Source organism: Cryptomeria japonica, chromosome 4, assembly GCF_030272615.1.
Source record: "Cryptomeria japonica chromosome 4, Sugi_1.0, whole genome shotgun sequence".
Classification (NCBI taxonomy): Eukaryota; Viridiplantae; Streptophyta; class Pinopsida; order Cupressales; family Cupressaceae; genus Cryptomeria; species Cryptomeria japonica.
Genome location: NC_081408.1, coordinates 759,326,592 through 759,352,694, shown reverse-complemented (window position 1 = coordinate 759,352,694; position 26,103 = coordinate 759,326,592). Strand labels below are relative to the sequence as shown.

The window sequence follows — 26,103 nt, the reverse complement described above, 5'->3', positions numbered from 1 at the left end:
CAATTAGAACATCTACCAAAGCTAATCATGGATTATTGAAGGCCACTCACAGGGGTCTCGAACCATGTGTCAAATTTTCTTCTACCAATCCACTTGTGCTTTGAAATCACACATCTTTTGTTGTCCTAAACTCACCAATTCCTAGTTGTGAGCCTAGGAGATCATTATAGAAGTACCGCAAAGGCCTGCAAAACCAAAAAAACTACTCTAAACATATGTACAAACCCTAACCTATCATTCCACATGATTTCAACTAGTGCCATCAATGGATGCTTAGGTTAGAGCTATTTTCCCTTAAACCCAACTTTGGAAGGGGTTTTACACCTAGTCACAGAGAATGGATTAGATAGCTGCAACCAAATACAATTAGACTTGCTAATCTACCTTGCTAGGAAGATTATTCAACAAACTCTCATGCCCTTCAATGAGATTCTTCTGACAAGTTTGTACTGGACCGTACAATGCAACAAGACAAAGAAAAATAGTTAAAACAGTGTCAAAACAAGATTTCTTCTTGCAACAAAAACTTGCTTTTGCATTTCAGATCCTCTAATGCATACAATTAAGTTGTTTTTAGCTTATATGCTCATTATTTAGCTGGTTGAACCAACTCTTCAATTCCAATAAAAAAAAATCCAACTTTTTGCAAATGTTGCTTAGCAACTTTTGCATCTTTTCATCCTGAGAATGCAACTTTACACTCAAGTGCATTCTAAGGCTCAAAAAGGCCCTCAATGCATTCTAGGAGACTTAAAAAAAACAATATATTGCACCCTGTTACATGATGACTTTGTTCTAGAGTAGTGCACCTATGACCATCATCAACATTACATCTTCTAGGATATCAGCATCCTGAACACAACAAAAGCTTGACAAAAGCTAGGACAACTGAACCATGACTTCCTAGAGTCCCAAATGGTTGGTCCATTATTACAACTTGAAAGACAACACAAAAACTTAGAAAAAACCAAAATTGGTTGCTTGGAGTGATGTGTATATCTAATTCTGACATCCACATAGCATCTGATTCAGGTAACCCTTCCCACTTGACAAGATAATGCTTGTATACTCATTTCCTTGTCTTCTTTACTATCTTGGTGCCCAAGATACTTTCCAACTTGACCGGTTGGCATGGTGGCAAATTTCTCACCCAATCTTCATTAGCCCATGATGAAATGTCCAACTGATGTGTTTGTGATTCTCCCTTGAATGGATAGAGATCACATACATTAAAGATATGAGAAATACCCAAGGTGGGAGGGAGTTCAACTTCATATGCATTATGTCCATATTTGTGCACCACCTTGAGAGGCCCAGTCTTTTTCATCAATAGCTTAGTAGGTTGCCATTTTTGAAGAATCTCCTCCCTTAGGTATGCTTGAACCAAATCTTCAATCTTAAAATGCACATTCCTTCTTGTTTTATCAACATTCATCTTATACTACTCAAGTTTTTGTTGTAAGGTTTGCCTTACCTTATCATGCACTTCTTTGATACCTTCTACAAAATTCGCACCTTGTACACTCTTAGGTGCCATAGAATTGAGATCTGTGAGCTCTATTATGCCCCTAGTATGAAAACCATACACTATCTCAAAGGGACTTTTACCTGTACTTCGGTTAACTGAGTCATTGTATGAATATTCTGCCTGACCGAGTACCAATCCCAAGTCTGCCCATGTTGTTTGGTAAGGCATCTTTGCAAATTACCCAATAATCTGTTAACTACCTCTATCTGACCATCTGATTGAGGATGATAGGTAGAAGAAAAGGATAATTTGGTGCCCAACTTTCTCCAAAGTGTCCTCCAAAAGTGTCTTAATAACTTCACATCCCTATCACTAACTATGTTGATTGGAAGGCCACGAATTCTGACTATCTCCTTGAAGAAGAGTCCTGCAATATAGGTGGCATCATTGGTTCTCTTGCAAGGTATAAAATATGCCATTTTGATTAACCTATCAACCACTACATACACACTATCAAATCCCCTTGGAGTTCTTGGTAATCCTAACACAAAATCCATGCTCAAATATTTCCAAGGCCTCTGAGGTATGACCAAAGGTTGGTATAGACCTGCATTACTTGATGAACTCTTTGCTCTTTGATAGATTGCACATTGTTATACAAACCTTCTCACTTCTGATTTTAACTTGGGCCAATGGTAAAACCTACTAACCTACTCCAAAGTTTTATCTATGCCAAAATGACCTCCTAGACCTCCTTGAAGCTTTTCTTGGATAATTTTTTGTTTCATAGAACATTGGGGAATGCAAAGAAGGTGTCCTTTGAACAAAAAACCCTCTTGTATCATATATTTTGAATAAGAGACATGTGAGGTGTTAGAAAAATTAGAACAAATAGTATATATCTCTGCAAAATCTTTATCATCCTTGTAGAGGTCTTTTAACTCATTCAATCCCACACTTTGCAATTGTATCTCCTACATAGTCATGGCTCTCCTACTTAATGCATCAGCTACCTTGTTTGTAGTGCCCTTTTTGTGCTTGATAGTGAAGGTGTATGATTGTAGGTATTCAACCCACTTTAGGTGTCTTTGATTCAACTTCTCTTGTCCATTAAGGAAACTAAGGGCATGTTTGTTAGTGTAAACTACAAACTCCTTGGGTAGCAAGTAATGATGCCTCTTCTTCAATGCTTGCACCATAGCATACAATTTAAAATCATATGTGGAGTATCTTTTCTTGGCTTCATTCAATTTCTCTGAGAAGAATGCTATAGGATGACCTTCTTGGCTCAAAACAGCCCCTATTGCCCTCTGGCTTGCATCACACTACTTTAAACAACTGACTAAAATCAAGCAATCTAAGGGTTGGCAACTCTTCTATGTTAGCTTTCAACAATTCAAACCCCTTGTTGGCCTCCTCCATCCACTTAAATTGACATTTAATCCCTCCTTTAATGGTGATGAGTATAGGACCACAAACATGGCTAAAGTTTCTCACAAACTTCCTATAGAAAAATGCCACTCCATGAAAACTCCTAACATCACTTATGCCCCTAGGTATAGGCTAGTTAAGTATTTCTTCTACTTTACTTGGATCCATTTTTTAAAAACCTTGTGAAATGACAAAACCAAGGTAAACTAACTTTGTTTTCAAAAACTCACATTTTTCAAGGTTGATTTTTAGTTGAGCCTCCTTCAACTTCTTCAAGACCATCTCCACATGCTTAAGGTGTTCCTCCTTGGACCTGCTGAAGACCAAAATGCCATCAAGATACACTATAACAAATTTACCAATAAACTCAACTAAGACTTCATTCATGAGCCTTTGAAATGTGCTAGGTGCATTGGTGAGGCCAAAACGAATCACTAACCATTCATATAGGCCTGCATTGGTTCTAAAGGATGTCTTCCATTCATCACCAGGTCTGATTCTTATTTGATGATAACCAGACTTCATGTCCACCTTTGTGAAGTATCATGCTCCACCTAGATTGTCCAATAGGTCCTCTATCCTTGGCATGGGAAACCGATATCTTATAGTGATCTTATTAATTGCCCCTAAGTCAGTGCACATTCTCCATTTTTCTCCTTTTTTAGGCACTAGAACTGTGGGAACAACACAAGGACTCAAGATCTTTTTGATAAACCCTTTGTCTAAGAGTTCTTACACTTGTTTGGCTATCTCTTCATTTTGACTAGGTGTCATTTTATAAGCAGCTTTGTTAGGGAGATTTGCCCCTGGTATCAAATCTATTTGATGATTTAAATCCCTCATTAGAGGCAAAGAATTAGGCATATCTTCTCCTATAACTTCTGCATATTTCTTTAGTATACCTTGCACTTCTTGCGGCACTTCACTCATTAGATCTACCTTAGCTTCATCTTTAGGCTTTAGCACTATATCATTGCCCTGATTACCTTCTTGTTCTAATACTTTAAGTAACTCTTTACCACTCAGCCACATAACACTTGACCCTACTTGGTTTTCCTCTTTTGGTTCAAGTAATGGATCTATTTGATACTTATTTCCATTCTTGGTGATGAGACAATTGTTCTTTTCTCCATCATGACTAGCTTTCACATCATATTGCCATGGATGGCCCAAAAGCATATGGCAAGCATCCATAGGCAATATGTCACATAGTAGTTTGACTTTGTACTCACCAATTTCAATGTCCACCCATGGTTGTTCATCAACTAAGACATGTTTACCCCTGTTGAGCCATGACACCTTATAGGGAGTAAGATGAGGTAATATTTTTAGTTTGAGCTTATCCACCATTTCAACTGAGACAATATTCTCTATGGAACTTGAATCCACAATCACCTTACAAATTTTCTCATGTGACTTACAAGTGGTTGTAAATAAACCTTTCCTCTGTGGTGGCTCTTGAGCTTGGGGTATGCATTGTTCTTCTCATCATTAAATTTTCTCCATATGTCAGTGGCCCAGCCTTGGTGATTGGAGAGGTCTCACTTTGAGTATCCTCCTCTTGCACTAACTGAGGCTTTTCCCTAGCACCTACTTATGGTATGTCCAACTTGATTGCAGTGATAACACCTACTGGTGAAGACTATATTTCCTCTTCCTGAGTTTCCAAACTTGCCCCTAAAATTGCTTCTCCCTCTAAAGGATCCCCTATATGTTCCTCTTTGAGAGTCCCCACTTCCTTCTTGGTTTTTATGCTCTTCATTTCTTGTAGCATTCTGCCCTCTGCCAAAGGTTCCTCTACCTCTAAAATTTTTACCACCTCTATGCTTCTGATATTGCTCACTTCTCCTTTTGATCTTTTCCTCTGCCCTTAATCCCAAATAAAAATGCTTATGAACAATGTTTGGTGTGAGGATGCTTATTTCATCTTGTATGTTTTGCCTAAGTCCATTCATGTATCTTGCCAATTTCTCCACTTCATTCTCATGCTTCCTAGCCCTCAAACTTAGTTTGTGGAATTCCTCGGTGTATACATTGACATCTAGTTCCCTTTGTTTCAAATTTTGTAGTCTCTTGTGAATTTGAACTTCCTAATCCCCTGGTAGGAATTGAGCCTTAAGCCTTATCTTCATACGCTCCCGTGAAGTTATCTTTCTCTTACCTACTTGCACCCTTTCTTCTTGCATCATGTTCCACCAAACTAATGGTGATCCCCTCAATCTTGACTTGTCCACATTTACTCTTTTCTCCTCTGCTACCTTCTTAAAATCAAAATGATTATTTAATGTTTCTATCCAATCTAATAGCTCCTCTTCATTGAGATTTCCTCCATAGGTGGGTAATCCATCCAAGTTATCCTTGGAGATGGATTTGATTGCATCCAAGAATAGTTCTTGGTCTTGGGGCATTGCTACTGCTGTTTGGTCCTCCTAATCTTCCACTTCTTCATCTATCTCATCTCCCCATTCTGTCTTAACCTTCCCCTTCTCCTTCTTAACTTTGTAGGTTCGTTTACTTCCTTCTTGATCCTTCAATACTTCTAGCATCTCTATCACCATTTGTCAGATGGCTTCTAGATTCATTACCTTTGGAGACATTGAACTTGCTTTTGATTCCTCACAGCCTGACATACACCAATGTTTCAAATGGTGGCTCTGGTACCACTCTGATGCAGAGATTCTTGGAGCTGCTCCTAATCACCTAGTTATCTTGGTTGCTCTCATCAACCCTGTAACTCCTCAAGCCCATCCAATGGTACTTGGTAGGGGTTTTTCTATTTATTCCTCTAAGCTCTAATCCACTTTGGCTTGCCTTCAAGGTATAGCCACTAATATTTAACAACCAACTCTACCTATTGAGGATTCCACCTCAATCTCTGACACACTCCCAAGGCTCCAACAACCTCTGCAAAGGATCTTACTTCTCCAACTTGTTCTATGTGAGTAACATGAACTTAGATAGTAACTTTGATATCTTTTAGGGTTTGAGCACCTTCAAACCCATCACCAAGCTTTCTCAACCTTGCTTGGTCTCTACCGGCTCCAAATAGGCTTAATACAATTAGCCCTCCTATGGCAATTTTCAAGACTTAGTTGGAAATCTTCCCACACAAGGCCACAAATAAATTACAGATTCAAGTACCCTTTTCAGAGTTACAGATAATATTAAAAAATTCTATATGGGTTCTCTGTACACATGAGGTTTCCAATACTGCCCTATTTTTAAGGGTTCTAGGCCTACCGGGTGACTCACAAATTTGTTCTTGAAAAGGTTCACCAGTCAGAACATCTACCAAAGATAATCATGGATTATTTAAGGGAACTCACAAGGGTCTCCAACCATGTGTCAACTTGTCTTCTACCAATCCACTTGTGCTTTGAAATCGCACATCTTCTGTTGTCCTAAACTCACCAACTCCTAGCTATGAGCCTAGGGTATCATTGTAGAAGCACCACAAAGGCTTGCAAAACCAAAACACCTACTCTAAACATATGTACATACCCTAACGTAGCATTCCACGTGATTTCAACTGGTGCGATCAATGGATGCTCAGGTTAGAGCCATTTTCCCTTAAACCCAAGTTTGCAAGTGTTTTAGACCTAGTCACAGAGAATGGATTAGATCTCTGCAACCAAACACAATCAGACTTTCTAGTCTACCTTGCTAGGAAGATTATTCAACAAACTCTCATGCCCTACAATGAGATTCTTCTGACAAGTCCATATTGGACCGTACAATGCAACAAAACAAAGGAAAACAGTTAAAATGGTGTCAAAACAAGATTTCTTCTTGCAACAAAAACTTTCTTTTGCATTCCAAATCCTCTAATGCATACAATGAAGTTGTTTTTGTCTTATATGCTCATGATTTAGTTGGTTGAATGAACTTTTCAATGCCAATCAACAAAAATACAACTTTTTGCAAATGTTGCAAAATGTTGCTCAACAACTTTTACATTTTTTCATCCCGAGAATGCAACTTTGCACTCAAGTGCATTCCAATGCTCAAAAAGGCCCTCAATGCATTCTAGGAGACTTTAGAAAAACAATATATTGCACCTTATTACATAATGACTATGTTCTAGAGTAGTGCACCTATGACCATCATCAATGTTACATCTTCTAGGATATCAGCATCCTGAACACAACAAAAGCTTGACAAAAGCTTGGACAACTCAACCATGACTTCCTAGAGTCCCAAATGGTTGGTCCATTATTATAACTTGAAAGAAAACACAAAAACTTAGAACAAACCAAAATTGCTTGCTTGGAGTAATGTGTGCCTTGCACCACATGCCCTCCAAATGGGTGGAATAACATGATAAATTATAACAAAATTCATCATGAAAACATACTTGAAGATAAGCCGTTGTAGCTTGATGCTTCTTGTACTCAAATCTACTCTTGAATAAAGGAATTGAATGCTTGAATGAAACTTTTAGATTGTGAGAGATGATCAAATGGATTAGAGATGATGCCTTTATATAGGGTTTTCAAGGTATTTTCAAATTTAAGCTAACTTCCAATAGTCATATCAAAATATTAGGATTAGATCATAAATGGTGTGAATCTACACTTTAGAACATGTTCTAATTTGGGCTCCTTTTGGCTTCACTGTGGCACTAGTTGGCATAGTCCATTAGGACCATGTTGTTAGGATCCATAGCCCACACAAAAAGAGACAAACTAAAGCTGGTTACAAAGTGCACAAGCCTAGGACATAATATTAGGTTACCTTGTGAGCATATGGCAATAGTTTGGATAAGGCCAAAATGGGCTCAAAATGACCTAAGAGAAGTTGTACTAAAGAAAGGGCCCAAAAGGGATTGTGAATTGTAAAGGGGTTACAATCTACGACACTACATGAAGTTTCCTCTTATAGTCTTCACTAAAAATAGAATACATAATACAATTATAATACACTAACCAATAATTTACTATACTTATGTTGTAGATGCCACCCAGGTTGACCTAACTACCTATAATAAACTAGATAAATGATTACAAAGCTGAATTAAAGGTTTTGCCATGCTAACTGCATATTGCCTGCACCTATTCACCAATTGTTTACTATTAGTTTTAATCATGTATTTACACACTGAATTAACATGTCAAGTGTACTAATATAATATAGATAATTAGTTGAACTACAACATAATTATAAATCAATTCCATGGGGTCCTCTACCAGGACCAAGAGCAAAAAAAAGAAAGAGGCAGTTCGAGATTTATCATGGAAGAACTTCAAGAGATCATCAATAGGACGATCCAGAAGAATACCGAGCTCATGAAAGATCTCAATTAGTTGTTTTTGGCTTGTGTTGTGTTTTTTGTTGTTAAACTCTTTGGGGTGCTTCCCCTATTTCTGTTGTTGCTTAGTGGTTGTTTAGACTCTGGTTTAACTCTGTTTATGTTTTGATGGATTTGATTTTCGAGCCCCTATAAAACCCGTTTATCTTAATCAAAAACATAATTATCAATAAATCAATACATATTCAACAAATGATCAAATCATATATATCTCAACACTAATCTTTCAATTTAAAAATTATTAAAAAATACAAATTACATATGATAAATCACTAACTCCTCTTAAATTAAGTATCATCACAAACATTATTATTAAAATACTAAAGCATATTCAAATTAAATAATAAAATAATATAACACATCTGAATATACGAATCGAATATCCAATTCACAACAATCTTTGAAACGAATCGAACACTCATGCCCCTATACCACTGCTGAGATTTCAGCCGGAAAGAAACCAAGGCGCGCCATACCCGGCTGAGTGCTCCATACGAATATGCGATTCACGAAATTGAATATTATCTGCTTAACTTGTATCGGAGTGGACCTAATCGGCCATTTCGTTCTTATTCAATAAGTATGATTTTTTAATAAATGCACCCAATCTGCCGTTTAGTTTAGTTATTCTTTTTCAGATCTTGGGAACAGATATTATGATTTTTTAATAAGAAACATCTGCAAATGGTCGTTGTCTATATTTTCAAGTACGCAAAAACCTATGGATGGGCTTGGGCGTTGTCGTTCTAGATGTCTTTAAGCACAAAAGATTCTATAATAATCTATTCGGCTGCACTTTACAGACTGCTTTTAAATGTCCAAACTATTTGTGAGTAGTAATAATAAAGTGATGTATGTACGAGCCATTAAGCGTTGGTGAGGACTCTATAATGGGAAGCCGATGTGAGGAAGTTTATGTGGCCGTAGGAAAAGACCTGCTACAAACCGTCCCTACTCTCCAATGGACTATCCATAACAAACCAGCTGACACATTAGTTTTACTTCTTGTTCAGCTTCCCCTTAGAACCATTCCATCGCCGTGTAAGTGTTTTACTAAATTTGAATTGAAGTTTGTGTCTTTTTCATTCGCTCATAAATTGTGTGTTTTTTAATTGCAGTTGGGAAAATTCCTGTTAACCAAGTATGTAAGAGTGTGGTGGAGGCGCATGAGAAGGATGAAAAGCGAAAGTTAAATGAATGCATGGCATTTTACTTGCAGATTTGCTCCCAAGCCAAGGTATGAACTTCAGCCCTCTGATAAATAAAATGACATTCCACCCAGTACTTATTACTTTCGAGAGTAAAGACTTTCCAGAAATTGAAGTGTCTGAAATACTTTGATATACAACAGGTTAAAGCAAAGGCTTCGATAGTTAAGAAGGCCGATGTTTCCAGAGGAATTGTCGAAATGGTTAAAGAGTTGGGTATCAAGAAGCTTATCATGGGCGCATCGTCATCAGGCTGTGCAAAATCAAAGTATGTGGAACAATATTGTAGTTTACATCATCAACACGTTTTTCCAACACAAATCAAGTCAAATTATAATATTGTTATTAGGATTCAACTATGTATTTTTTGATTCAAATTTATTGACCCATCATTCATGAATAGTGGTTAAGAACCAATCACTCATGAGAATGAATGGTTTCCTTAGCACTCATTGTATCTAGATGATGTTCACAGAGATGAAACATTAGACCTTCCCAAAACTTACCCATCTCAATTTTACTCCAATTCAAACACACTTAACTACAAAATTTCCTTCAACATTAAACCCACTTAACTTACAACCCAGTACTTGTTGGGATGTGAAGCCCAACGGTCAGATGACCTTTCACCCTTCTCCCAACTTTTCATTCCACAACTGAATATGATTCTATAAATGCATGTATGTGCAGTCATGTATCATGTAGTATTGGAGATATTGATTAATATAAGTGTTCCCTACTTTCTAGTGGATGTAGCCAGTAATGGTGAACCATGTTAAAACCTTGCGTCATGCATTGTCATGTATATTTTTCTGTTTATTTCCATTTTAGTTTAATTGTTGAATGTTTTCTCCGTTCGTTTTAATCTTCACAATTGGTATCAGAGCCATTGTGAAATATTGAGCAGAGATGGGATCTGATTGGGTAGTTGATCCTGGATATGGGTGCCCTTACTTTGTATTTCATCCCGGAGATGGGTGCTTTTATGTTATCGACAAACAGGCTGAAGTTCCAGATGATGAGGCCGAATCAGATGATGAAGCTGAATCAGTCATCGAGAAATTTCTTGGCAGTCTAGATTCAGTAGAGAGTGATGTCCAAGTGCAGGTTGAAACCAAACGTCATTGGTGGGATGGCTCGAAAAAGGAGGAGGCTTCGGTTGAAGAAGAAGAGGGTTTGTTGTATTCGTTGTTTGAAGAAGAAAATACTAGTTTATTTGCCTTCCAAGATGAGGAAGATGCCTCTCGGGGTGAGGAGGATGTAGTCTCGGAACTGGCGAATGAAGATGACCATGAAGAAGGTGAGGCCTACAGCTCGAAAGATTACCTATACGAATTAATTGAGAAACTGTAGGAGGAAAGTTTTATTCTTGCAGAGCAAATATGTCGTATGGAAGATGAAATGACAAAACTGAGAGAGCAATTTACGAAAGAGTGGGAGTTCTCTATAGAAAAAAGAAATGAAGAGCTGAATAAGGAATTGGCTTCCCTCAATACAATTTTTACCACATTAGACAAAAGTCATGTGGAAGTGCCAGTAGAAATGAATCCATCAAGGGCAGGTTCAAGTTTTGATGAGGCTGCAATGCAAGATGCTTATGTGGATGACGAGTGTGTTGGTGAGAAAGAATCACAGACGATTGTGAATATGGGGGAGAATCGATCCTCTGACATTTGTGTTTCTGGTTCTCTAAGCATTTCTCGTGGTGTGAGCTCTAGTGCCAGTGGATACGACAAATTGGGTGCAGATGAGGAGCCAAACGGGGTTGAATATGATAACCTCCATTTTTCCAATATTATTGTTCATCCTCAGAGACACGAGTATGAGGATAGTGCAGATGAAATTCTAACATAGTCTAGAATTCCAGTGCAAGGTCGAAGTCATGAAAACCAAAAAGGTCCACTTGTTTCCCTATCATCTGGAATAGCTGAAGCGATTTCTTTTATTGTTGGTTTACAAAGGAAATTCGCGGAAGGGAGTCGAAACGATGATGTCGCAGATGTCATGTTGGGCTATGTGAAGCGTCTCCAGATTAGTGACGTAGATGATTTTTTGATCAGGATTTGAATCAGACAATAGAGCTTCAAGAGCGAGTGAATAAGAAGATGAGAACAGAAATTGACGCCCAAGTACATAGCTCAGGTCATTTGTTAGGTTTGAATACCAATTTGCTGACAAAATCAAGCAAAACTCACGAGAACTTAGATGGCGAGGTTCTAATAATTGATTACTATCCTAGCAATGAGGGTGAAGCTTCATTGTTTAATGCAGACCACATTAGAAATAAGAATAGCTACAGATGTGCAAGTTCACTAGGGAAAAGACCTTCAATGGAAGACTTCTATGAGACACAAATTTACGATGTTGATAATAAAGATTTTGATTATAAAGACTGTGCACGGGACCTTTTGGACACACTGTTTGTATAGGGTGACGAGCGTGTGGAGTGGTCAGTGGGGTTGGGCGGGCAGTATCCATTAAAATCCATTTCGTCTGGTAGCAGTATGGACGATGTTTATCGGTTGGAGAAACTGCTTGGAGGGCTTGTGGCAGCCGGTGGATGGGAGAATGTTGATATGATTGTGCCCCATATTTTTACAAATTATTATGAGTATGAGAATTCAACGGTTATTAGAACATCAAGACTTACTCTAGCAAGCAAGAGTAACCTGGAAGTGCAGTCGGAATTATTTATTAGCAGTAATCCTGAAAAGGCCAACAAAACCTTGAGTATAGTTGATAGCGAAATTGGAATGACCAAAGCTGATCTTGTGAACAATTTGGGGACAATTGCGACATTTGGAACGAAGGAATTCTCGGAGGCCCTGCAACTAGAGAAGACTGAGAATGGTGAAAAATCAACTTGTTCATCTGGTGAATCTTCAAGGCTCATAACAGAGCCTCTACCTTCTCTCCATGATGGCTATCAAGCAGAGCCTAGCGTTGAAGACATCAGCCCTGGTGATGAACAAATCTGTCCTGGTGTGGCACACAGAGCACACCCCACGACATCCCCCATTTCTGAAACAGGGCAACCGCGACTTGCAGAAGGCATATTTATTGATGTGCGACCTGTCTTGAAGCATATCCCACGGCTTGCATCCTAGTCTATGCTTCTTGGCTTAAAGCAGCCTTCACGGTTAGCGGGACAACTAACATGACTGCCCCTAAACTTCCCCTCCACGGGCTCACAACAGGGGCAATATCCACAGGCCGTGAATGATGACTTTGTTGCAGACCACTCACGTGGTCTCGATGAAGAAAATTGCATCGTTTCTACGTTAGGTTTGTTAGATTGCACAAGTGTTGATGAGAGCATACTCGGGAGTGTTAGGTTACTCAAGTATTTGTCTGTGGCTGGAACCGAGAATATCAAATGGAAATTAAGTGTGGAAATAGAGAGGGTGTTGACAACAGTGTTGTTGTACATTGACGAGGACAAGGATCAGAAGCTTTCCATGAGCCAGGTGGTTGTGATGTTAAATCCGGCAGAAGGAGGTGATGCAAAAGAGTTTGAAATGTCTCAAATATTCAGGTCTAACATGTTTGAGCGGCTTGTGCAGAAGTAGACCAAGCTGTAGAAATTTTTTTTGACGTGTAGAACAGATGAGGCTGTAGAGAATGAGCACGATTATGGAAATATGGAGAATTCATTTCTGGATGAAGGTTTCAGATTATACAATGATGTTATTGATTTTAGCATAATCGGTGAATTTGTGCCGAAAAGCATTTATGACTCTGGTTTGAGTTGGAGAAGGCTCATTCAAAGTTTTCATGAGTAGAGTTTAACCAAGTTAAAATCTTCCATGGGCCTGGTAAAGTAAGAATCGAAATTGAGACTAGGGGATGTTTTTTGTGCATGGCTGTACCGGTTGGCCTTCACGGCAGAGATTGTTGGGATGTGAAGCCCAACAGTCAGATGACCTTTTGCCTTCTCCCAACTTTTTGTTCCACAACTGAATATGATTCTATAAATGCCTGTATGTGCAGTCATGTATCATGTAGTATTGGAGATATTGATTAATATAAATGTTCCCTGCTTTCTAACGGATGAAGCCAGTAACGATGAACCACGTTAAAACCTTGCGTCATACGTTGTCATGTATATTTTTCTGTTTATTTCCATTTTAGTTTAATTGTTGAATGTTTTCTCTGTTCGTTTTAGTCTTCAGAGTACTGAGAGTTGTTTTGTTTTTGTTCTACTCTGTACAGGAAATCGAAGATGCGACGAGCAGGAAAGGCGGGTTACGTTCTAAGGAACGCGAGCATCTCCTGCGACATATTGATCTTGCGTAAAGGAAAACTTGTAGTAGTAAGGAAAGGGTATGTCTTGGATAATGGTCAGTAATTTCATCGATTTTGCAAAATTTTATTTGCTTTCATTAGAGCTGCAATCTATAAGCGCCATCGTTGCTTGCTAATGTAAATTTCGAAATTACTTGAAACATCATCAGAAGATTTCCGTCCGTCATTTTCCTTCCAGCTAGACTTCCAACATGATTTGGCCGCATCCATTGCAACTCCCGCTTTTGGAAAATTTTCAGTTGCGGAAGGGTTTGCACTGAACGTTGTGGGTGATTGTACTTCTGATTTGCCCGAGGTAAAAACGACCTGGATAAGTGAACAATCTTCTGATTTACAAGTGGCAGAAAGTCGAGAAATGGATAGCGATGAAACTCAATTATCTCCAGTAGATTCCCACTTTAAGCATTACTTACTTCTTAACTTTTTTCTTCTGAAAAGGTCACAATTCTTACGAATTACAAATAAAATGCAGGAGGAGAGGACAGATACCGATTCCCTGAAATTTAAGCTGAGGGAGGCATTGGAAATGGCGGAGAATGCAAGGAGAGAAATACAAAGAGAGACCGTAAGGCGTAAGAATGCAGAGGCTGCTGCCATGGAATCAGCTCGCAAGGTACGGCACTACTTTGTCTTTTATTCCTTTTTAAGATGCAATTGTTGGGACCCAGATAAGAATGCTTGAATTTTCGTGTATCTATCAGTTTAAGGCTATTGAAGATGCCTCAAAAATGAAAGAAGAGAATTGCCAAGAGTTAGCAAGGCGGCTAAAAGAAGTAGAAGAGGAGCTAAAAGAAATGGTCGAGAACGGAATATCAGTGGCCACACAAGTGACGAAAGTCTCACATGAACGTCACCAAGCTCTCTACGAGCTCCAAGCCCTACAGGAGAAGGTCGCCGCGGTGGTGATGCAAAACTGTAGCATTTTGAAACAGAAGGAGGAAGAAATTAAACAGCTTCAAGACTTGTTGCCTTGTAGGTCTCGCCTGGAAACTCCCTCCTCCTCTTCTAATGTAGAATTACACCATTCGAAACATGGAGGCGGTGGCGATGGAACCGTTTACAAAGGCCAAATTAGAAAAGCGAGTGGTGAAAATGGTCCTTGAGGACAGTTTGCAGAGCCCACAGGAATTCAAAAGCAAGGTATACACATAAAAGAAAGAGATCAGCAATTAGACAGTGACAGCAAAGAGGCAGCCTCTCGTTTTGATAATTTTCTTTACAAAATTTCTCTCTCTCAAAAATCTTGTTGCTTTCCTCCGCTATCTTCCCACCCCGGTTCTTCTATTTTTTTATATATTAAGAATTTATAAATTACACATATATTTCTTTCTAACTTATCGTTTTTGTGTGTATATATTTTTATTTTCATTTAATAGGGATTTATATGTGAAGAGCAGTTTTATTTTTCTAGGTTTTTTCTATTTTTAAATTTTCTGTGTTAAATAGATGTATTTCTTTTTATCTAATAAATCAATATTTTTTATAAAATAATAGACGAAAATGGATATAGACTAAAAGGCTACCACCAAACATTAAAATGTAAAAAATGAACAACCCGACACCACTAAGAAACTATTGTTATAATATAGTGTAGAATAAAGCATAAATGAATTTCACATCCCAAAGAGAGGACATCAATTATTGATAGTGTGAAATATAGTAACGGGTTAAGAGGTTAGCTAAGTCATCTTACTAAATGCGATTTTGAGATATAGAATTCTCCCTATTAGGTAAGTGCTTCACACTAGAGTTGCGAAGAAGATCAACATAATAGCTTATTTCCTTATAACAATAATTGGAAGTACTAGACTAGAAGTCCAACATATTAGAGTATAAATTTCCTTATCTAAGTTTTTAACATTATAGTTGACATGGTAAAACTTCTTTATTAGATGATAATCTCTCAAGAGTTTCCAATGATCTCTAATTTCTTGATATTAAGAAACTTTTGTTCTCTTAATGAGAACCTAAATTTCTACTATATTATCTACAAGACTACAAATATTGATAGTATATCACTTAAAGAAGTTCCCAAAATAGCTCTAAATGAAATCTTCACCATTTGCAATAACTTTATTACCATTATAATTCCCTTTAAAGTTGAGTTTAAACAAGTCTACATTAGTACAAACCTTTTACTCAAAGTTGTGTTTCTTATATTCTATGATTAGGTCTTTGGCTTTGAAGATCTCTTAACAATTAAGCTCAAGATGTTCAAGGAAAACCTCCAACAAAAAATAGGCATTCCTCGAAATATATTATGAGCATAATAAGAATCATCTTTTAATATCTCAGATAAGAGATTTCTACTTGATTTGATGCTAATCAATACAAACTCTAGATTTATTACAATATAACATATAAAATAGGAAGTATTATTTGATAAGGATCCCATTTGAATATGAATATTTAACCCATTAGCCACAAGCTAACTACTCTTTATAAATTTGATTGTTTTTTTAACTAACATCCAAGTTTACTTTAATAGATTTTCTAGAATGACACCAATAGTTATTATTATCGGTGTAACTTAGAACATTTCTTAACTAGTTTATAGTTAGCACCTATTCAAATTGTTAAGTTTATTTAGGATAGCTTAGTCGTCACATGGAACACTGATTTAATATTGTTCATTTTAGTTATATTAGGTGTGTTTCTAGATAGAGATTAGTCACCATCATGCATTTAATTTTGTATAACCTGGTCATCTCTTACCTATTTAAGCAAAGCTCATTTGTATAATGTTATTTATCTCAATACATTTATTTCTTTTGGTTAAATATTATTTTCTTTCATGTGAAAACTATTGCACTGAAAATCTTGACTTGGGAGGGTCGCTCCAACATGGTATGTACTCGATCTACATCTCTTTCTAGTTGAAACCCTTCGCCAAATTTGTTGAGAACCTAAGAATATTCAGATTGGTGACACATATTTTTTTTAATTTGTTTCGCACCACCCAATTGTTGAAAGTGGATTGATTCTGAGAGGGGGGTGGTGAATCAGAGTCAATAGAATTTTTTATTCAACTTGGATAATTTAAAACTTTAACAAACTTGAGCTAGAAGATGATTTGATCTTATTAAAGCATATAAATTTAATCATTCAATATGAACAAAATTGAATAAATCTTTTATGCTTTATAACTTAGACTTTAACAAGTGAACAGATTTGAACAATAGATGTAATGCAACATAGAAGTTTATAAGCCTGAACAACTTTGAACCTTGAATGAAACAATCAACATGACATGCTTTGAATCAAGATGACAACTGAAGTGCAGATTTTAAAACACATAACTATGACAGATGAAGAGTATCAGAGCATTCTAATGAGACAATGTAAAAACATGTAACACATGACACAAAGATTTTCATGAGTGGAAAACCCTCTTGGGGTAGAAAAACCACTCGGCAAAATTGTCTTTTAATTAATCCCAAGAGAACCAACTCTGTACACTAAATTTAGAAATCTTAATACTTCAAGGAGCACCACCCTATGCTTCTTACAATGGAAAATATCAACTCAAGTTATAGTCAAATTTTAGTATGTTTGCAATCACAAGATTATCATTGATTGGAATGAATATAATGAAGCAGTATATATTATGATTCCAACTACAAAGAGTATTTCAACATATCCTTCATATCTTTGTATAACAAATAGAGAGTGACAATTTTCTTTGTCAAACCAATTTTAGTCACAATAAGAAAGAGTAAACTCAATCTCTGTAATACAAAACAAAAAACAATATCTCAATCTCTGTAATACAATCAGAGAGAGTAATCTCAGATGTATTTTAGTCCAAGAAAACAAAAAAAAAAAAAAAAAACCCTTTTAAAAACTGAAACTAATGTATGCTCTGTTTTTTTTGGTCAAAATGTTGAACGGTTTTTGCACAACAAATGTGTCTTAAATAACAATACAGTAACCCAAATGTCTTCAAATTGTAACCCTCATATAGGGTTACTAAACCCTAGTTAGGTTTGTTAAATAACTGTACCAAAAACTGTTCTTTGCAACAGAAAACAAACTGAAACAATAATCTTTTGAATCAATCTCCCTCTGTTATTTACTTTTCAAAATCTCATAGCATAAAACAACAGACAAACAATGAAGAAGTCCGTTTTTCTGAAAGAAGAAGCCATCTTTATTAACAAAACGATAATCTCTTGTAACTTTCATTTATCCTTTCTCTTTTTGAATTTCAAAAATAAAATAGAAAGGAAAAAATAAAACCCTTTTTATATTTTCAAAACAACACACTAAAACTTTTTAATTTTTAATTTTCGATTCTCTATATTTCTCAGATATAACCTTCTGAAACTGTAAGAACAAGAATGTTTGGAACAATATTACCTGTTTGTCGAGGATATGCACCTGGGAAAGTAGACCCTAAAAATCTGCACATAAACCCAACAATATCCGCCATAAAAAGCATCATTTGAATCACCATTTCTTGTAGATTGATAAAAAACAATCGACCAAAAATCTCCCTGTAACTGCTTGAGAAATGTAAACATTTGTTTCCTTGTTTATCTTGCCCTTACGAATCCTGTGTCAAAATGAAAAGCAATTTGAAGTCACAATGCCAAATCATATTTACCAAGACGCCCCACAAGACAGTTCATGGTATGTCGATGATAGCACTTTGTAAAGTGCTTTACACATTATATTAACATTAACCTTGTTATCATCGGCAACATTATATTAAAGTGCTAAGTCAAAAACAATAATGTCGATAGCACATTAACGTGCGAAACAATATAGTGACCGGCTAAACATGATAGAAGCACTAAACAATGTGCTAAAACAAACACTCCAAAGTGCTAATGAATAATCTTGAAACCATGTGTAAATACCAAAATCTATAACCCTTGTATAATGTTCAAAGCAATTGGTATCAAGTGCTATCTAAATAACCAATATGATTGCCAATGCACTATGCGCCATTCAATCTGGGAAAAACATATAGGCCTGAGTCAAGTACCCCATTATCATTAACCTGAAATCATGTGAATACCTGAACCAGTGAATTCTTTGCTCATGTCCATGTCAATGGTAACATGAATGAACCTCTTTTTGTTATCAAGCACAACTAAGGGGCAACACCAATCTGGTTCATATTTTATACTCTCGATTAAGATCAGTATTTCACAAATCCATTAATAGACATTCAGTATCATTTCCCTGTGATATTTCAAATTGCATATATTATCATCTAAATGCCCCTCCCACATGCCAATTCGCAGACCCAGCATCATTTTGGCATTGAAAATTGTCACAATTAGGGCTACCAATTTTTTCCGGTCATGTTGTTGTGGTGACTGTGATATTCATTTTTCATATTATTGGCTAATTCGAGCACCGTCATCGCTATTTTCATTGATGTTGTATATTAGTTCAAGGTGTTAGTTTTCATGAGTGATCACTGTTTCGATTTATATGAGGCCCCTTCATCGTTCTTCCCAATGAAAGGTTTGATATTTTTGCTGAAGCCGATATCGTATAATTTGCAGGTTGGTTTGTTATTTGCGGCCAGGATACATTCAATCTCTACAGCCATGTTAGATCACCAGGATCCTATCCATTTGTTTCCCATTGCAAACCATTGAGAGTAGTATATTGCATCGAATATATTTCACAGTGCTGCATCGGGTTTCACTTCCATCGACTAGGAACCTTGTGTCGGAAACTCACCCACCGGGTTTCATACTTCGTACTTCCAATTCGAGCAATTCATCATATTTGATGGTCATATGGCTGCATGAATATCAATATTATAGGAGGAGTTGGTTCATTTCTTAGTGGTTATATTCACTTCTGCATTCATTTAATTCTTGGTTGAGGACTGATATTATTGGTCCCTAAGATTTATTAATCGTAGCTCAAATCTACTTGAATGGGTAGTTTGAGATGTTTTTCATCCACATTATGGCTATGAATTCAATTATTTTGTAAGGTTCGTATTATAGTTGTAGTCGCACATATTAAATGGTTGGTGGTTTGTTAAGTCGAGGCTCCTTTAAACAATTCATTATTGGACCAGCGATATAGTAAGTTGACAGTGATAAGTCCTGATCTATCATTTTGGAGACATTACCCGACGTGTTTTTAGTATATGACGTTGGTTTCTTTATTGGATCAAGGGTTCTTTATTTTCATCAAGGACGCGATTTATTGTATCATCAGCGATATTCATATGACCAAGGTGATAAGTTGTCGGTTATTGGTAGGTGGTATTTGTTTGAGCCTTAATTTCCTATAGGCTGCTAAGTTTATTTCTTCCTCCGATAATGTCATTTCATTAATGTTCATTTTGTAAGGACCTTTTTTTTATTTGGTGGTGTATTTGTTTTCTATCACATGGCGCATTCAATTGCCACCATCTCACTACCAACTCATCGAGTAACCATGCCCTTGCTAGGCCCCTTAATCTTTTGCTCATTTCCCTGCATTTACATATGGTTTTGTTTTTTCTTAAGAGAAGACAAGTGGTTTGTAAGAATTGGATCATGTTTTGTCTTTAAACACTTACCATTCTTGCAAGCAACTATTCATTATGAGATGACTACATATTATCTCACTTACTCTCTTATGGGAGACATCAATTGGATTCTCATGATGAATGTAGTTCTTGGGGGTATTGATGTTGAGACCTCCATACATCACTTCATTCCTTACTTATCATCATTTTCATCTCTTTTTGGAGAGGAGTTTTGTCCCATGAGGTTTTCTCCTTTTCTCTATTTGTAGGAGATTAGTTGCACGATTAGTTCTACAAAAATATCTAGCATGGCCTAGTTTTGGGGATACATATATTGCATCTGCATAATTAGTCATGCATTTTGCATAATAATTTAGCTCCCTAAGTTGCACTTATAGGGGCTATTGGTGTGAATAAAGAAATTTTCTAACTAGTTTATAGTTAGCAACTATTCACATTGTTATGTTTACTTAGGATAGCATGTTATCACATGGAAAATTCATTTAATATTCTTCATGTTAGTTATCTTAGGTGTCATTCTAGATATAGATGAGTTAACATTATGAATTTAACTTTGTATCAAGAGTAGTTGTAACTACCTCATCATCTCTTGTCTATATAAGAAAATCTCATTTGTACATTATTATTTATCTCAATAAATTTCATTGTTTTGGAGAATTATTATCACGTCTACTATGAAAGTTGTTGAAGTTAGGATCCTATCTTGGAAGCCTCATTCCAACAATTATTATTAAAATAATTTCCATAGGTTAAAATATATACCCCTTTGCATAATTATCCCAGGCATAAAGCATTAATCTAATTATTCAATTAGAATAATTTATCATGCATAAGACTGATATGCCCCTTTGCATTAATCTAATTTTGCCTATCTTTAAATATAATATTCCTGACCTGGTAAGGTATATTCTAGTGCAACATCCAATAGTTCCATTCATTACATTATAAACCCAAATTAGCAAAGGTATTTTCATTGTTCCCTTCTCTATAAAAAAATAGTATTGAAGTTGTCAAATAATGTTTCATTGAAACTCAAAATAGTCTTGGTTTAGAATTTGTGTATTTAAACAATAAAAACTTCTACTATTAGAACAAAGAAGACTTTTTTTTAGGTTAAAGATTTAGTAGTTAAAATTAAGTCAAAGTTTATGATGTAAAATTATAACTTACCCATTCAAGAATTTGATGGAAATGAGTATAATTATTGGTGCATTAAGATGAGGATATTTTTGATAGGAAAAAATTTGTGGGAGGTTTTTGAATTAGGTTATCAAGAGACAACTAATTGGAGCATGATTGTAGTAGAATAATATTTCCATTTTCATATAAGAAAGAAATAATTTGTTTATCCTTTAGTTTGATCACCTAGTTGGATCTATGATGTCTCATGAAGAAATATTTGAGATTCTTTTGGATAAATTGATGAGAAAACCTTTTCCTCCAAATTAGAAATAAAAATAAATGAAGATACCAAAAGTAGCACCAAAATCAATCAAGGCCAAGGTAGAGGTCAAAAACATAATCATTCAAGAGGAAATAATGGTATAGGTGGTTCAAGAGGATGAAGTAGAGGCTAATCTGATAAAATAAACTTCCATTGTTACTATTGTAATGGGCATAGCCATTTTGAAATGAATTGTATATTGAAACAAGGTAAAAGTGTATATTATGTTTAAGAAGATGATCAGATTCCTCCAAAATATTTATTCTTATCTTATGATAAAGTTGAAAAAAAGTAAATATGTTTGGTATAATAAACTTGGAAGTGTTGAGTTTATTCTTTGAAGACAAATGATGAATCCCTTGTTACATTAAAGCTGTTTAAAGCCCTTATGGAAAATCAACACGACTAAATAATCAAATATTTAAGGATTGATCATTGAAGATAATTTTCTTCAAGAGATTTTTAGAGTTATTATGATATGAATGACATCAAAAGGTAACTTACTATTGCTTACACACCTTAAAAAAATGGAGTTGCTAAAAGAAAAATCATATAGAGGTGGAAATGGCAACGACATATTACACAGCAAATGATTGAGCAATTATATTTGGGGAGATGTAGTTGCTACAATAGTTTATAATCTCAATCAAAATTCCACCAGCATAGTTGATTAGATGGCTCCTTATAATTCTAGTATGAGAAAAAGCCTAATGTTAATCATTTCAATTTTTTTGGTTGTTTAGCCTACGTTCATGTACCTGATCAAAAGAGACAAAAGTTAGATCCAAAAATTGAGTCATGCATTTTGGTTTGATATCGTGAGGAAAATGAGGCTTATAAGCTGTATAATCCTCTCACTAATACGCTTATTTTGTCAATATATGTGATTTTTTAGGAAGGGGGAGTTTATGGTCATCACAAAGACCATTGTGACAAGCCAAAATATGTTTTCAATGAAGTTATTATTGATGATATTATTCATGAGCAACCTACTAATGTTTCTATTCTAAGTGCTACTAATCAACCGAGTAGCCCCTCATTTAGTTCTTCAATTCCAAGTGCAAGTCCAAGTTCAAGTCCAAATTCTACAAGTTACATAAGAAGATTAAGTGACATTTATCAAAGGAGTACACATCAAGCACTTAAAGAAAATACAAGAGGTGAGATAGTGAATTTTCATCCCCAATCTAGTTGTTAAAATTACAATGTATACAAGCTCTAATCTCTAGTAATAAATTAATATGTTGTTTGATCATTTTGAGTAAATAATTTTAAATAAATATGTAATGACATTAGTAATCTTTGACTTAGCTTAAATAAGCACTTGACTATCCACATTTCCTCAAAGATAAATTTTAAACTATTTTATTTTCCCTTCAAAAGGACCTCATTCACAAACTCTTGATCAACATTACTTATAGAAATAAGCTTGATTACATAATATAGTAGGGCACAAACTCCTACAATATAATAGATGTAAAAGTTAGTGGTGGAGACATCACTATGACTAATGAATTTATTTCTTTGACTATTGGTGTTAGTTTTCATGGATGAAGAGTAAATAGAAGTCATAAATCTTATGACAAGGAGTTCATAGAGGATTTTCTTTGGAAGGGAGAGAAACTAGTTTTGTTTTAGAGTGAACTTGGGACAAGGAGGAACATAATAGGAAGAAGTTAATGTTGGACAGAGAAAGGCACAATGTAGGAATGACATTGGATAAATGAAATGAATTCTCTAAGTAGTCTTCACAATTTGAATTCTAAATAGTCTTCTATGTATTTATGTATCTATTATAATCATTGTCTATTTACTTGATGATTTTTGGGCTATGTTAGTGCACAATCTGGCTATATAATTAAACTTTTTTAATTTTGTTGTGTTAGTTTTGGGTGTGGGATCCTTTTTCCACTTTATCTAATAGAAAATATAAAGGGGGCATTTAACTAGATACTCAAAAAATATGACACACTTAAGTATTACAAGGTCATTTCCCAAAACTGGTGACCTTTCCCAAAATTTTATTCCCCCCTCCTCAAAATTTATTTCCCTCAACTAATTCAAGTTAGGATGATTTAGAATGTTTGATCCTTCTTACATAACATATATAGATAGTAGTTCCTTCCATTTAATAAAATACTCAATAATGATTATTTTTTAATTTTCTTTCACGAGTAGCTCAGATAGCCTTTGGCTCGAAAATTAGTCTTCCTTCATCATCCAAATATGGCAAGCCTTTGGAAGGTGTAACATGATTTCATAATTATTTTTTAAGGAAATAAGTATGAAATATATTATGAATTACTATTCTCATGAAGCTCAAGTGCATAGGCAACCTCTCTCACCTTACTTATCATCTTATAGAGTCTATAAAAGAAATGTTTTAATTGTTTTCTCCATTCTTCTTCCATGAATACTACCTATAGGGTGTAGCCTCAATTGAACCATAGTTCTAACTTCAAATTCTCTTTCAATAGATTACTAATCTACATATAAATTTTACTATTTTTTAGTATATTGAATATGGTCATTAGGCAATTTAAATATATCTTGAATCTAGTTGATCATGTATATTACTTTGGTTATCTCCTTTTTTTGTGATTGTAAGATTGAACAAAGTTAGAGAAATATATCTATAAAAATCCATAAAAGGTAGCTTAGCTATGTATATATCTTGGTAGGTTATATAACAATGTTTTCCCAAATGTAGTCACTCCAGCTGAGTTGTTTAGTATCTCAAAATATAGATTTTAGGTGTCCTTTGATATACTCATCAATAATCTAAATTTCCATTCATTAGGGGTGGTAACTTAAAATGGGGTGAGTTTAACTACTTACAAATAATACAATTGTCATTGAAAATAGCTTTAGTAATATCATCCTTATAACTATGAATTTTCTTTGAAAATCAATGAAATTTAGAAACCTCCTTGAATAATAAATAAGAAACTTAGTAAATCTTGATAAAGTCCATATTTATTCATTACTTTTATTTTCTTCCATGGACAAATGTTTTGCTGAAAGGGTTTAGCCACATTTACACTAGGTCTTTATTTATGTGATTTAAATTTTTTTGGACAAAATCCCCACTCCTCCCCACAATTCTCCTAGGGACTGTGACTAGAACCCTCCTCCTAGCAACTCCAAGAGAAAATTTTCCTTTAAAGATGAATCCCTATCTTCCTCCCACACCATTTTTTTACACAATAGTCTCCTCTATTTTCTAAAGAGGCATAAACATACCTTAGGGTGTTGTACACCCCCACTTGTGTTTCACATTGGACCTAAATAGACATCAACTAAGGGAAAAAAACCTACCAGTACCTCTAGTAGGCCAGTCCCCATGATTGTGAGTGGCAAAAGAAAAATTGTGATCAGGCCTTCAAAAAATAATCACATTGCTTCACCCTCCCATATTATTTTTTATAATTGGCATCAAGATTGCCAAAGAAGATAGAACCACCTCCTCATGAGAAGGAAGGTGAGATAGGTTGGCTAAAATTTTGGTTGTTGGCAAGGCTCCTAAGTGTAATGTCCCCTACCAGATCTATTTCAATATATTAAAATTGATTGATATTCTTCAATTAGTTATTAACAAGTTTTTATGTATTTTCCTCAGTAGATGGTTAATATCATTAGTAATATAGATATCAAACTCTTCTACTACTTCAATTTTAAGGGAGAAAGGTTTATGTATGTTACCAAAGCGCTTAGAGACCAACTACAATAGGTTCCCTAAAAGTTTACAGATCCAAGCCCTTACCTATCTTGGCTCTATAACCTCAAGGCTTATGGGTCATTGATCCCAACCCTATCTTGGGACTTAACCTATTGCTTGGATTTAGACTACCCCTCTTAGAAACATCTCATCGGCATCTTCTTAAATACTGACAGTAATAACATGATTTAGACTATAAGTACACTAACTTCTCATGTATTATGAATATATATGATATTAAGTATGATTGTCATACATATTGCAATTTATAACAATATTATTACTAGATTCTGCATAATAGCTTTATCAAGATTCATATACTAAGAATATATGTTAAGCACATCCCCAAGCATACCACCAAGAACAAGGATTTTACTACCTATAACTTGATAACAATTCTGATCTTATCTGATCAATGCTGATGTCACTAGATGCTTTTGATTCCTTACCTTTATATCTCTCAATTTGAGGGAGAGGTCACACCTCTTCATCATGTATGCCATTTGGAAAGAGACATACCCTTTCACCATTAGCACCCTTTGAAAGAGTGCAACTCTTCATTATTTCTACACTTTGAAAGGGACACAACCTTTCGTAATCAGATCTGCACTTATTATTTAAATTAGATCTGCACTTCTTATTTCCAATTTATCCTCCCTCTCAAATGAGGTTCTCCTCTCCCTTTTATATCTCATTGTTGAAGGAGTCGCAAC

At 35.5% G+C, this 26,103-nt stretch overlaps 1 pseudogene; it reads left to right on the top strand.

Annotated features, from left to right (window-relative positions):
- LOC131875369 (U-box domain-containing protein 33-like) overlaps positions 1–10,139 on the top strand; it is a 104,054-nt pseudogene extending 93,915 nt beyond the window's left edge.
- Positions 10,140–26,103: the final 15,964 nt, after the last annotated feature.